Source organism: Dendrobium catenatum, unplaced genomic scaffold (genome assembly GCF_001605985.2).
Source record: "Dendrobium catenatum unplaced genomic scaffold, ASM160598v2 fragScaff_scaffold_1163, whole genome shotgun sequence".
Classification (NCBI taxonomy): Eukaryota; Viridiplantae; Streptophyta; class Magnoliopsida; order Asparagales; family Orchidaceae; genus Dendrobium; species Dendrobium catenatum.
In genome coordinates, this window is record NW_021319625.1 from 357576 (window position 1) to 373989 (window position 16414).

At 30.5% G+C, this 16414-nt stretch overlaps 1 protein-coding gene across 1 annotated transcript in view; it reads right to left on the reverse strand.

The window, feature by feature from the left end:
- Window positions 1-13398: 13398 nt before the first annotated feature.
- The window catches only part of LOC110095659 (MMS19 nucleotide excision repair protein homolog), a 97662-nt gene continuing 94646 nt past the window's right edge, over window positions 13399-16414 (reverse strand). Inside the window, exon 22 of the transcript XR_003702153.1 lies at window positions 13399-13573. The gene's annotated coding sequence lies outside the window, so the exon portion shown is untranslated. The remainder of the gene's footprint in view (window positions 13574-16414) is intronic.

Below are 16414 nucleotides of genomic sequence, written 5' to 3' on the forward strand. Positions count from 1 at the left end.
ATTTAATTCTGTTGAAAGTGAGCAATGTTTTAAGGGGTTGGAGGCTCATAATTCCTGAATTCAGGAGCTTTACTGAATGGCTTCAGGGACTTCGAAGTTTAGTTGAGAAGGATGTTTTCACGACAAAGTCATTTGCTTTGATTGTTTGGTTTGTCTAGAACAACATATGCAAGGTGAAACATGGGATTTTTGGTAATAGTGCTGAGATGATTGATGTTTATATACTCAACCTTTACAGTTCTTCCAATTAAGGTGTTTATCGGTCAGATCATTGGGATGCTTATAAGTCCGAAGGGCTGTTCTCTGATTATTGGCACCCCCCTCCACCTGAGTGGTTAAAGTTCAATTTGATGCTTCGCTTAAGGAGAACTATGATGCTGGTTTAGGAGGGGTCTTAAGAGATGATAAAGGGAGGTTTATTCTTGCTTTTGGAAAGAAAAGAAAGCATTGGGACATTGCTCGCATACAACTATCAGCTTTTAAAGCTGTAAAGGAGGTAATGCAAGATTGGATGTATATGGCTAAAGGTCTTATAGTAAAAGGAGATAATAAGAATGTTCACAAATTTCTTCAACAAGTGTAAAGTAAACAGAGGAAATCTGGTGAGAACAGTCATGAGGAAGGTCTCTTATTCTTGAATAAATGTAATAATGTGATTTTCAATTGTGTTGTATGAAATTGTAATAGGTTAGCGGATTACTGTGCTAACTTAGCTTTGTCTTTTGATTTTATTTGGGACGCTTTTTTGGAGAGCAACCTTCCCTCGACCTTTGTTCATATTTTAAAGGAAGAGTGTGATAGGTGGTTAGTCTCTTCTTAGTTTGTATCTAGGATTTTCTTTTTTCTATTTATTGCTTCTTAGCATTTCTCAAAAAAAAGCGAGACTTGAAATAATTAGGGTTTTGTTAGCCTTTGCCTATTTTAGCGGATTTAAGTTGTATCAAATGGATATTAAAAATTCCTTTTTGAATGGGTGATACGAGAGGATGTTTATGTTGAATAACCCTCCAGGTTTTGAAAATTCAAAATACCCATGTCATATTTTTAAATTAAAAGAGGCAATACATATATTGAAATAGGTACCAATAATTAGTATGATACGTTAAGCACTTTCCTACTTAAGAGATCTTTTGAAAAAGGAAGTGTGGATACCACTCTCTTTTCTAAGAAATTGGGAGACGATATACTCATTGTTCAAATTTATATCGATGATATTATTTTTGAATCTATAAATAAAAATCTTTGTGATAATTTTTCTAAAATAATGAGTAGTGAATTTGAGATGAGCCTAATAAGAGATTTAAGTTACTTTTTAGGTTTTAGCATTAAGCAAATTGAGGAGGGAATATTTTTTAGTCAGTCAAAGTATGTTAAGGACATTCTCAAGAAGTATGAAATTAATAATGCTAAACTAGTTAGTACACCTATGAGTTCCTCTGATTAGTTGGATAAGGACCTAAAGGGAAAATCTATTGATTAAAAGAAATTTAGAGGAATTGTTGGATGTTTGATTTACTTGACTACTAGCATACCCAATATTATATTTAGTATTTATTTGTGTGCTAGATTTTAATCAGATTCAAAAGAATCACAATTGGCAGCACTAAAAAGGATTTTGAGATATCTCTTGCAAACTCAAAACTTAGGAATTTGGTATCCTAAGTTTAGCTCTTCATTTAAAATAATTGGATATTCAGATTCATACTTTGTAGGTTATAGGGTTGATTGAAAGAGTACATCTGAAACTTATCAATTTATAGGAAATTCTTTAGTTTCTTGGTCCAGTAGAAAACAGAATTTTGTTGCTCTATCTACTGCTGAAGCTGAGTACATTACCTTAAGAAGTTATATGGCACAAGTTCTTTGGTTGAAATAATAGTTGATTTATTTAGGATTTATAATTGGCATAATTCCAATTTATTGTGATAATACTAGTGTCATTTGTATTTCAAAAAATCCTATTTAATATTTTAGAACCAAACATATAGACATAAGGTATCATTTCATTAGGGATCATGTATCCAAATAAGAATTTGAATTGAACTATATTTCAATTGAAAATTAACTTGCAGATATTTTTACAAAGCTACTAGCCTTTGACATTTTTAACACATTAAGAACAAGGCTAGGTGTGATCGATCTTAATGCTTAAATAAATTTTTCTATAAACTTAATATGTTTTGTTGTGTATTTTCTATTTTGTTTTTAATGTTTTTGTTTATATGAGTGTTTTTCAGTCTTTGGTTTTATTTTTATTTTTATGATTTGTGTGTTTTTTTCAAATATGTTTTTACATATAAAAATTACTATTTCTAATTGTTCTTGCTCAATTTTCTGAGTTGTATTCATACTGTACGATATTATTTTCATCTTGTATGAATTTTATAGCATGTCAATCATTATTTTGGATTGAATGTGTAAAGTTTTATTTTTCTAATACATATCATACTGTATGATATTTATATCATCCTGTATGATTTGTATTTATTCGTCTGTACGGACCTAGATGGTTATCCGGGAAAAATTAGTTATCATAATTGATCGTATGTATGAAATTATATTTCATGCATATGAACCATGTGTCATTCGATGTGGGGGGTGAACCTAACTGTCATTAAAATTATATTAAATAACCATTCATCCCAGACGAACACATGTTCGTCTGTATGATCGTCTTGTTAAAAAGCTTGTATAAAAGGACGCTTCATATTTGCGTGATTACAAAAAGTGTTTTCATTTGGAATGTATTTATTCATATATATGAAATTATTTTTGTCATGTACGAACAATATATCATACTGTATGAATCTTTTTTCGTACGTATGAATGATCATTTTTCTTTGAATTGGAGGGCGTTAGAATTCATTTTTATTCACTTCAATTGCCTCTTCCAATCCTTCTCATCTTAAAAAATGGCAAGTTATAGCAAGTTTGGTAGAGTCACTAAGGGTTCATCTTCCAGGAGTGGAGACAAAAACTTTATATCTAGAGCAAATGAGGATTCTTATTGTAGGTTTGTCTCTACTAAAATCACTCCTTCTAGACTCTTACTCTAAGAAGATATCCACTTTCAAGTAACGCCTCTTTTTGCCTCGACCTAATTTGACTTCATTCTTACTTTAATCCATGCCTATAATAAGGAAACATTTCACTACTTCTTGGCAAATATGACTTTTAGTAAGGATGAGAGTAGGATAAGATCATATGTTCTAAAGAAACGAGTAGAAATCACTAAGGAAGATCTAGGAACCTTTCTGTAATTAAGGACTCAAGGGATTAGAGCTCACACTTTGACCTCCAAATTTGATTTTGATTGGTCTAAAATTAATAAAGTTCTTAGAGGTGTTGCTCAAGTTGGTCACTTGCCTAGGATTTATACTCTAAATCAAAATGTTATAGTCATTCAGCATGTCCTTAGAACCTTAATTACTCCCAAGGCTGGTCATCGCATAAACATTACTCATCTTTTATCCACTGTTACCTATCTAATCATAACTGGACAACCAATAGACGAAGCCCAACTCATTTTAGATTCTATTCATAGCCTTTCTAAAATTGGGCATGTTTCGTAAGAGGAAGAAAAATATTGCTCTAGGACATCTAGTGACCTATGTCTTAGAAAAGAAGTACAATATTGTTCATCCTGAAAGTCCACTTGATTTACCAATCTACTTCACTGATGCTTCATTTTGAGCACTTTTTGGGAAGGTGACAATTCAAGTGAGGATACTGAGGAAGAAGGAGGAGCACCTGCACCTGCTCATGGACCTAACTTTTAGGAGATGGTTTAGTGCTTTGACCGATTGGAAAGTCATTTTGATCAATGTTTTGATAAAATTCAGACTAACCTAAATTAGCAGGATGCTTAGTACCAATAAGACATGATTTGGATTCGAGGATAGTTTGAATCCATGAATACTAATGTAGCTATGATGAATAGCTATTCAACTAGCCTCCTTCTCCAGACCAAGGCCCCTCAGAGTTCTAGATATACTTTTTTTGTGTTGTATTTATCAATCCTTTGAGATGTGGTGATCTTAGTGATGATTCAGTGGTTTGTATACTTGTGTTTGTTCAGTGATTTGTGTACTTGTCCCAATTTAAATTTTATGTTGATGTTGTTATATTGTTTTTGCTACTATAATTTGATATCAATTGTGCTTCAATGTATTTCATCTTTAAATTGATATTAATAAAAAAATGTGTGTTGTTTTGATTCGTTGCTTTTATTCATTGTGTGAATTGTAAGTTTGCTTATATATTAATTCTATCTTAATTGATCTAAAATGTGTTATAAATTAAATTGCAATAAAAAAACTAATTTCATTATGAAATCTAATTTTTTCAAAAATTTAAGTTAGCTTATAACTAGATAAAGTTAAGGATATCAGTTTTATATTCTTTTTAGGCAAACATAATTTAAATATTATTATTGTAATTTTGATGTCCTATTTTTTTTTTATTTCTCTTTTCAATATAATTATCTTTGTAATTATAGAAATTTGATTTTTTAGATTATTAATTATGGAAAGATCAACTAAAAAAAAGAGGTGTATCAAAAAGAAATATACAAATGTAGAAAAATCGAAAGAATGCATAATAGTTCGTAAATTAAAAAGATGTACAAAATTAGCCCAAATACAAAAAGATGCATAAAGTGTGCCATTTATATTTGAAAAGATGCACAATGTTGCCAATTTAATATGTTATTTCCTCTATCATTTAATCTTCAAATTCAAATCAATCTAATCTTTAATTATGTTTAATATTAAAAATTGAATTTAACTAATCTTCATTTCATCACTTTTGCAATAATTCTCCTTATGTAATTGTCTAGAATGTTTCTTGACCTTGATTAATTTTTTTTTTATCTATATTATACTTTAATTTAAATGTTTTGAATTTTTATTTTTATCTAATGGACATTAATCTTGTTATTGCAATTATTGTCCAATCTCTTTCAAGATAAATTATTAAGATTTCTCATATAACTTCTTTCATTTCAACTTTTCCTTCTTCCTTCTTTTTGTTGTTGTCAAAAGGGGGAGAAATATTATTTGTATTTGATTGTTTAGTATGTTAATGTTATTTGTGTTTGATGTTTTGTATTTTGCTTTTGTGCTTTATCATTTTTAAAAATTTGTTCTTAAAGGAATTCCCTTTTATTCACATGTTTATTCATTTAGGGGGAGTTAAGGAGAAATTTAGGGTATTCAATTTTATTTAAATAGTAATTATTTTGTCATCATCAAAAAGGGGGAGATTATTGAGATAGTTGCTAGTTAGTTCTTGTTTGTTCATATTCTTTCAACTTGTATGTTTTTTATAATTCCAAATATTATTACTTTGATTATTATTTCTCCTAAAATATTTTGAAAGAATTGATTTTGCTCTTGTGTGTATTAACATTTCAGGAAAATCATATTCTGAATTGTTGAAGACTTTGAAGACTTCAAATCAAGATCAGTTTAGAGTTTATTGTAATTGAAGTATGCATTTTTCATTTTATTGAGTATGAGAGAGTGTTATTGTAATTGAGTAACTGAGTACACACATACCAGGGGAGAGTTTAAAATCTAATTTTTTAAAACTAATCATATTGTATGACATCTGTTCATACATGATGATTTGATTAGTTATTTTCCCTTACGATCAGTCAAACAAATAAAAATGAAAATTTTTCTAAGTATTAATCATTGTACGATCGCAGATTGTACATACCTTCCAGAGTATAAAATGGATGGGTCCCTTTTCGCTCAAAAATATTTTTTTAAGTAAAAATTGTACTTTACGATCATAGTTCGTACATGCCTTCTAGAGTACGAAATGGACGGGTCCCTTTTCACTCAAAAATATTTTTTTTTAAGTATGTATCATACTGTATGATCACAGTTCATACAGGGCTTCCATAGTATGAAATTGTGCGGTCCCTTTTCGTCCCAACTCTTCATACTGACAAACTTAAAAATTTTTGTAATTGATCATATCGGATGATGTCGTCATCGTACGTACTCTATACAGGGTACAAAATTATGGGGTCCCTCTTTGCCCGACAAAGATGAAAAATTTTCTAACTATTTGTATCAGACGAACTTGGTTCATCCCAGATGATGATCGTATAAATTATTTCATACTCAATTTACAACTGGTTTGTATACAACAGTTTTGAATTATTCGTATGTATGAACATATGATCGTACTGTACAATCGTGTATGCTCAAAATTAAAAATTTTAATTTTCTGGATGGTATTTCGTATCTTTGGTATAAAAGATCCACTAAAACTGATGTGAAAAAGTCTAGTCTTCATGAATTTTTCATGGGCAATTGAAAAAGAGAGTGTGAGAGAGTGTTTGAGAGAGATTTCTTATAAGTGGAATGTGAAGGGTTCACAAGGTTACTCAAAGGTAAGTATCTCTTTGTGATTTTGGTTGTCATTCCTCTTCTTGTCTTTCTAATTACTCATGAGATGATCTTTGGAGAAGATCTGGTACTCTGCAGACATGTGGATAGTATGAAAGGATGACAGTTCTCTGCCGACACTTTGAGAGTATGAACAGACAAACAGTTCTTTGCCGACACTTGAAGGGTGTGAAAGGATGACGGTTCTCTGCCGCACCAGAGATTGATGGAAGAGAGGTTTTGTAAAGGATTCTCCTCCTTGCTGTGGGGTCAAAAGGAGAGACACTTTGATAATAGTGCAATACCTGAAGAGGGAGTCTTTAGGGAGTGGATGTAGGTCGTGTTTGATTGAACTATTATAAGTCTTTGTGTTTTGTAATTTCTGCATTTTATTTTCTGCAAGTTATCTGTTGTAGTTGAAAAGTTCTTTTAAAAACTTTAATTAACTTGCTACAAAATTCTAATTATTTTATATCTAAAAATCCAAGAAAAATTTTAAATTACCAATTCATCCCCCCCCCCTCTTGGTTAGCCTTGGGACAATAGCTTAAGTTTAATAACATATACAGATTCAACAAGTGGTATCAGAGCCATATTTCAAAATCATAAGTTTAGACTACTTTTTAAAAATCAAGAATGACTACTTTTGAAAATTGAAATACACCTGAAGGATATTCGATCACTAGGCCTTCTTTATTTGACAATATCTCTTTCAATTTTTGAAAAACACGCATGTCTACTGTCTGTAATCACTAAATTATTGCATGTTGATTTTAGTTTAAGAACGGTATACCAAACCAATTAGATTTATTGATGGCATTAAAGTTGAGACACCCTTTGCTGATTGGACTGTAGAAGAACGTGACTTAGCACTACTAAATACAAAGTGTTTAAACAGTTTCTTTTGTGCACTTAAGTCAGAAGATTACATGCAGGTTTTCACTTGCAAAAGTGGAAATGACATATGAGATAGACTTTGTATTACTTACGAAGGGACTAATGATGTAAGGCAATCTAGATTAAATATCTTGTTACATGATTATGAATTATTTCGCATGAAACCCAATAAATCTATTTCTTACATGCAAACACACTTAGGTTTAATTTGAAATTCTTTTGCTTGTTCGACATTATGTGTTATGTTTGAAAATATTTTTTAAATATGCTATACTTTAATGACTATAGCAAATGAATTTCAAACATAGGTTCTTGACTAGGTTTAAGAGGTGTAACCTAATATATTACCTATGTCTAAACACCCTATGAAGAGTTAGTATATGACTTGACCAAAATCATGGGAAATTAGAAAAAAACCACCAAACCTAACATGCCAGAGCTCATATTTTACAGCCTTTCATATTCTTGATATGTTGATATTTTTAGAAATAAAATGTGAAGGCTCAAAATCATGAAGAAATTAATTTTTAAGTTTATTTAAGTATTTTTTAGGCAAAATTAAAAAATCACCCTAGCAAGGTCTGCTTTGTATGAAAAAGATAAATTTGATGCATATGACATGTAGGTGGCCAACACTACAAAACCACTTAACCATATTAAAGACACTAATGTTTACAAAGTTGGCAAGCCTTAACCAACAAGGCCAAAGCTTTATTAGTGAGCTATTTTAGGGTCAATATATATCAAACCTTATCATATATTTGGGTTAAAATAAAAGTAGTTGTATGAAGCTTGTATGTATGTCACATAATCATTCACAATAAGAGAGAAGTCTTGATAAGTTATAAAAATTATACTTTAACTAAGAAGCGAACTGAGGTGTATGTGCACAACTCGACAAAATGAAGGAGCCTTAAAGCCGTGGGAGCTATGACTCACCTACCATGACATTAAAATAAGTACCTCACAAGCAACTTAAAGAGAGCACACATATAAGAAAGTGATATGGAAAATGATGTATTAATATGTGAGGTAACACATGTATCAACATGAATTAATTCTATATGCATTGAAAGGAATAATTTTCCAAAGTTTTTAAGTCAAATACAAACCTATGACCTTGAAAAAATGATGCAAATTTTGCATAGCTTCCTTCTAATTGATGTAGAAATATGCTTAGATTTTCTTTGATATAAAATTTATGAAAGTCCAATAGATTCAGTAGTATACATGTTGAATCAAGTAATAAGGTGATAGAGAAGAGTGTCAATCTCATAAGGAAGTGTATAACTTAATTGCAATTAAACTACTATTATTTAATCTAACTACATAATTTATCCTACTAAAAATAAAATAGGAGTTCCCCTAAACTAAGAATTCTAAACAATTTAAACTATTACAAGTTTCAACTCAAAGTTATTAGCTTGGATAGTAGCTAGGTCGGCTTTTACTTTAATGAATTCCATATGTTACAATATTTTCATATTCCCTAAGAGGTCTAGGATGGTCCTTATTTAGATTTTGATCATCCATTCCTAATGATAATTTATTTTTAATTTTTTTGTAAGGTTTCTTTCAGTCTTTTAATTAAATATAAAGGCTCCTTTATAGCTTTACTATGCTTACACCAATAAAAACAAAAATTGAAATGTAATTAACAAAATAAAAAATAATAAATTACAAGATTTAATTAGTCACAAGTTTAAAGATTCACAAAATAATAGTAATAACTAAATAAGATACAAGTAGAATGAAATATACAACTTTCTTCAAACAATTTAGATAATTACAAGAATGTGCATTACTTCCCCTACAATAGAACCAAAAACTTGACTGGGTGTTGGGGATGTGGGATGTTTGCATAGTCTATGCATATATGCATTCAAATATAAATCCCCACTGCAAATGTAAGTTCGTGTGCCAATTACATAATAAAAGTGTTTATAAAAGAGAGTTGATCCAGTGAAGAAGTGTTCTAATTCACATAATTATTCTACTAATATCTATTTCAAGCTACAAAAATTATGCTATGTAAGAAATTTTGGGTTCTATGTTATCTAGAATTAGAATTGTAGAAGAAAAGTGAAGATACTAATATATATAGTATTTTGGACTAATGATAGTGAAATTTCCTAACATTTCTTAAGTTGACTTATTGACCTCATATATATATCCACACTCAAATCATTGAACTGCACTTCAAACTTTAAATTTAACCCATGATTGTGGGGGAGCATAGTGATAAAATAATTGACATCAAAATCATCACTTGATAGGCACCCTAAATGTCATTTGATCATCTGATCTATCACATAACAATCACGAAATAATTATCAGTGATATGATCATTGTAAAACTATATTTCTTTTGATCATTGATCTTCATTGGTCAATTCAAAACCTAAATCAAAATTAATCCCTAAATCCATCAGTTGAGTATCGCTAGTGATTATCTGCTAATCACTGATTCAATCATTGATAATCATTATTGATTATCAACTATCTGAGCATTATAAACCCTATATTCTTCTAAATTTTTTATTAAATCAAATATAAATCAAACTCATCGATCAAACCCATTTCAAGCTCAAAACTCCCAAATTCAGTGCCAGAAGCAAACCCAAAACCCATTGGACCATAACCAATTTTTGGAGAAAGTTCCATTTCCCTAAAACCTAACCAAATGAAATTTAATTCATGATCTATCACTTACATATTGATTAGATATGTCCCTAATGTCAGCACATAAATTTGAAGGCATTTCAAGATCGTTAACCCCTAAAACTCAAAGTATTTCCATAGGATGCAAAGTCTTCAAATATTTATAGCCCATGCCATTGAACATGGCACTTGTGATTTTAACATTGAATACTTCACCAAACTCATTTACCATGATCACCATCACTTAAATGATGTATTAAATCAAAATTGAACCTTGGTTGACCATAAAATCCTAAAATCCAAATCCTTGAAAAATTTTCCTTATACCTCAATATGGCTTAGTCAAACCAAGCCATACAAACTTCTGCAAAATATATCCAGAATATGATTTTGGATCCATTGAACTAAACCCTAAGCCTTGGTCAACCTTTGATAACCAAGCCAACCTAAGTTAAGCAAATTAACCTTTTTCCCTTAATATTATGTTACTTGTATGGATACCCAACCAAACCTTGGTACCACCTGCAAAAACTCAAAATCACATTTGAAAAGCATTAAACATAAATCCAAGCCATGGTCAATCCAAGTTGAGCAAGTTAATCTAGGTTGACCAAAGGGGCCCTTAAGCCTTTAAATATACATTTTGTATTAAATGACCTCACCAAGCCATGGAAACACCTCCAATAAGTCCAAAATGTTATTTGAAATGAATTGGACTAATTATTGACCCCTGGTCAAACATGGTTGACTAGATCACCTTAGTTGGCCAAAATCAACATATACACTTAAAAACAAATTTATCATGATTTTGACCAAATCATAGAACCAAACTCATCAGGATTGTTTATGATTTCAACATGAGTCTCCTTAAAATTTTCCAACCCTTGGGATGCTTGGGACCACATTGTTGAACAATGTGCTAAAAATTAGGTTTTCTTGCAATAAATTAATATCCTTGTCAAAATAAATTTTGAAAATTGCACTAGGAGTTGTGTATTAATCCCTTGTACAACCCCAAGAGTTTGAACCCATGGTTTGGCTTGGTCAAAGTGCAGGATGAATCAACCCTCCCAAATCCTATTAAATGGAGCTCCAACCCAACCCAGCTTAATTTGGCTTGATTTAGCACATGGGTATACTCTACAAGCTTCATTGCACATGCCCAAGCCATCTCATGTGACATGGTCTGCTAATTTGGTAATAACCTCTCTCCAATTATTAGTTCAATCCTAACTCCCTCAAAAAACACTCATGCGCTTTCAAACTCTCTAAAACATTCCCTTGGCTCCCTTTGGCTAGTCTATAACTAAAATGGATGTTAGCCTAAGCTTAGGTTGCAAGATCTAGACCCTCCATTCAAATTTCTCTCTCTATAAATACCACCCAAAACCTCTATAAAAGGGATGATCAACTCATTCTCCCAGCTGCAAAATAAGCCCCCAGCTCTCTTCTAGCCTCTTCAGCCCTTCCATAGTTAAAAAAAAAAAAATCTCCCAAACTAACAGAGAGAGAAAGGATCATTTAGATCCATCTCTTGATCCATCCATCATCAACTCTTAGAGCCTTTTAGGAAGTTGAAGAGGGTCTCTCAGGCTTTCCAATAAGACCAAGATTAAGAAAATCCAACCACATGTTAGCATGTTATCTATATTTGAATTTTTTTTATCAAACTAATATTTCTCCTAAATTTCAATGCATGGAGCCTTAAAACTCTGTGGATTGAAAGATTGGGATGCCATGATCCTTTGTTTCAAATTTCATAAAATTTGGATGGTTGGAACAAAAGTTATAAGCATTTAAAAATTTTAGTTCATTTTGTACTAAAATGACGCTAGATTGACCAGAGACATCCGATCATGCATTTAGTGCAATCAGATGGCTTAGAACTGACCATGTTACCCAAACAAAATAGTGCACCAGCTGAGGGTTTTCAATCATCATTGATCTAAATCGCAAGAGGCTACATGGCGTGATCCTAGCCATCAGTCTCACGTGCTTTGATTATAACCAGTAGATTGAATGATCTGATGTAGATCTGTGAAACTGAATCATGTAGTTTTTCTGACGCATGTCTCAATACGTGTCAGCTCCAAAAATGGCAGCTCTATTATTTTAATTAATAAAAATGAATTTAAATTCATTAGATGCCTATAAGTTCTAAAAATTATAGAAAATTTATTTTTCATCCAAATTTAGTGTTCTTGGTCTTGTGGGAAAGATTTTGAGCCCTACTATAAAAATAATTTCAATATTTTTTTATAGTAGATTTTGAGAAAATAGAGATGATTAATTTACCTTTTTCTTGAATTTCTCAATATCCAATTATCAAATTGCCCTCAAATTTGGATGGTATATGTTAGAGTGTATCCTTGACTTAACCTATTTTTTCTTAAATCTTGATCTGATCTAATTTTTTGTGATTTGAATTTTTTAATTTATAGGTCCATTTACGATCCATAACTTTGAAAATTCATTACTATCTACACAATTAGAATTAGATTTTCATTCTTTTGTGATGAGCTTAGATATGTCCAAGGGCTAATTAGCCATTGATTTCACCCAATTCTAGTGAGTCCAGTTTTGAAAACAAATTATCAAAGTTATGGATGTATTTAGTTTTATTAATTGTCATCTCAACCTATGGAGGCATTGATGAGCCCAAATTTAGTATGATTGAAGCACATGTACTCATGTAGATATGTTTCAAATTTCACTACATTTGGATGTCATTTGGTCTATCATTTAATGAACCCAAGAATCATGTACAAAATTGACTGAGGATTTTTAAAATTTTGCAATAAATTCATTTTAAATCCAAAAATTTCAAATAATATATCAAAATTCTCAAAATGAAAATCATAATAGAGGAAAAATAAAAGGACCACTAGATTCATCAAAAATTAAAATTAATTACAGAAATCAACAAATTTACTATTGATTAAAATAAATATCTAAAAATAAATAAAAAATATCAAAATAATTTTAAACACTTGAAATCATCTCCAAACGTCCTTTCTGACATTTGGGAAAGAATTCAAGAGATTTGGAGTTAATTTGTTACAAAAATAAGAAAATGGTCAGAATTAAATAAATATATTAATACACCAAACTTTAATAATTAATAACTAATTATAAAAAAGTTTAAATTCAATAAACTTAAAGGCATTGAATTTATTTTTGGGTATAGTATTTAGGAAAAATATAAAAACTCTAAATTTCACTATAAATCAAAAAATCAAAATTTGGATCAAACTTAATACAAAATTGCACCGAACTTGTAAAATTTATAACAAATTCCAGAAAGTTCCAAATTCAATAAACTCAAAAGCATTAAACTCATCTCTAGGTCTAATATTTATGAAAATATAAAAATCCTAGAAACCAGCATAAATTAGAAAGTCAAGAAATGAAATCTATGTTTATTGCATTAAAATATGGAAAATCAATAAATCTTTAAAACTTCTATAAATCATTAATTAAATGAAAATAAATCAATAAAAATATTAAATAAACAACCAACATTCCTATTGCTAATGTTTTTAGCATAGACTACCTTGAGTTGTGGGGCTACGTGTCCTAAGGATGCCCTGGGTTCTCATGCTCGTTATGACATCGCTACGAAAGAATTTAAAAGAATGTAAATATCAAAATATAAACTCAAATAAATTAATAAGTAAAAAATTAAATTCAAATAAATATCTATAATAAAATATGTAGACATTATAGCTTTTCAAACTCTTGTGCTTGATTTCTTTCAAGAGGGCAAAGGTATATTAGATTAAGAATGTTTTAAGGATTAAAACATTTAATTAAAATGAAGGACTCTATGCTATCAGTCTACCTCAACCTTGGAGGATTGGTAGCATTAAAAATATGAGCATAAGACTTGATGATTAGTAGCTTCTAGTACTTAGAAATTGTTGAACGTTATATTCTATAAAACCTAAAGATAAATAAATTCAATAATAAAAATATTTTTTAATTCTAAATTTTCAATAATAAAAATATTTTTTAATTCTAAATTTTCAATAATAAGGATGGCATCCTCATCAACATCAATCTCTTTAGTATGACTATGGGTATAAATTTTATCAAAGTAAATATATGTAGGCTCTTATATTGTAATATAAAAGTATAAAATTTTTCTTTATTGAATAACATCACAAAATTTAGTGGAAGAAGAAATAGAAGCACTTCAAGAAAATAGTTTATTATTGGTGGCAATTTTTGGTGGTATATGCCAATTTTTTTTTGGCAATTTTATAAAATTCTTCTAGTTTTCTGATGGTTTCTAAACAGCTGAAAAAATCCATATAGGAAAAGAAAACTGACGGTGTATTTTTGACAATAATATTTTTCGACAATTTCTTAGCAGCTATAATAACCAAATATTACTAAGCCCGAAACCGCAAGTAAAATTCTGGAATTTCTAGTGCAAATATCGCTGGTCATTACAAGTGGTCAAACCGCCAGTTGTAAGGAGATGGAAGGAGAGGAGATCACCTTCTTCTAAGGAGATGGAGATGAAGGCCGGTGTCGGCCAGGCTAGGGTGGAAGGTCGGCTATAGCTGCAAAGGGCGTTATCTTATCTGGACGAAATGAAATGAGGTAGGCATTGAGAAGAGGAAGGATATGGCATGTTGGGTGGTGAATACCAGCGGTTAATGCGGCCAAAAATAAGTAACTTAAAATTTTTTGTGTGGTCGCCGGTAATTGCTTCGTAGTTAAAACATTCCAGCTATTTTTCTGGTGATTGGTACTGACATCCAAACCGTCGGTAATTATGGCGGTCAAATAACCACCAAAAAAATTGTCGGTATTCAGTGAATTTCCTAGAGTGAAGAAGAAGCGTTAAGAGGTAATTGAGGGAAAGGAACAAATAGTGGTAAGCAAATTGAATTTTATTATGTTCTTTAATAGATTTTAAAATATTGGTAATGTTCTTAAAGGAGATTATACTCCATTATTATTTAGGAATTTAATTGGTATATAATGAGGTGATGTTTAAGTTACAAGGTAAATTGTTAATTAGGATGAATTAATTTTATTCAATTATAGAAATTGAGATTTGGATTTTTGGTGATTTGCAAGCATAAAAGATTATGGAGAGCCCAAATCAAAGAAGCAACTCACCATGATGATAAGATATGAAATTTATTAATATAGTAATATATTGCACAAAATTAATTTTAATTAGATATGTCTAATGTTGATTTCTTCATTAAACATTTATAATTAGCCTAAAATTATGATTTAGGTAGCCATGTCATATGTAATTTGATATATAGGATGATTATATTATATTATGTGATTATATACATGTATATTACATTGTATCCTATGATAGGTAACTCATATATTCATACCTCCCTATATACTGATACACCAAATTTTTTATATCTAAAATGTTTGCACATACATGTAAAAATTCTAGGAAAATATCACACAATTTGGATGAGAAAATATAATGATAAGAAAATCCGGAGAATGTGTCATGTGAGGCGGTAGGTGAACAGGGCAATGCAACCCTAATGGGCAATGCGACCCAGAGGTATTGTGACCTCAGTATGACTTGAGGCCTATGGGCTATAATATGAACCATACGGGTAATAGAGGCAGTTTGAACTAAACTATTATATGAAGCCTACACCTCAATTGCCTACAGGCTATAAACTTAAATCTAACGATGTGGACATGACACTTTACATGGCAAGAGAAAGGAAGTTATCTTATCAACTAAATGTATATACATATTGTGATGTATGATTTTCTCATTGAATGTATTTGGAATGATTGATAAAGTTGGCAGTATGGGACATGGGGCAATAATATTGGCATTAAGGGATATACTGAATGGTTGGTTCAGATGAACATACCTCTTACATGTAACATTATTTTTATCAGTTAAATGATTCCATACTATGCATCTTTCCTTTTTACATGATTACATGCATTTCTTACTTTAGCTTGTTAATACACAGACAAGTATTGTGTTGTATATACTTGAATATTGTATTAGTGTTGGATATCTTTTGAGTTTCATATATCATAAGATTTTTATTCTAGTTGTTGTTATAGAAAGGGAAAGGATAAAGATATGAAAGTTGACTAGACTCAAGTTAATTTGTATTATGAGATGAGTCCCGAACAGAGGCATGTGAACTATTATTATGAAAATACTTTTGGTGGTTAGTGGTTAGTGTCCCTGTAGTTATAACTTATACTCTAAAGGAAATATTTTAAATGCTTTTATTTTATAAGGGAATGTAATAAAAATATTAAATTTAATAGGGTTTTGAGCCTTGAATACTAGGAATTATATGATTTTCTCTGTTGCACCCTACATTTTTAGGTGAGGGATCGACATGGGGCATGACAAGAGTGGTATCAAAGCATGAAATAAGATTATGAGGATTTCATTACATGGTTGAAATCCTTGATAAAAGCAAGATCTTT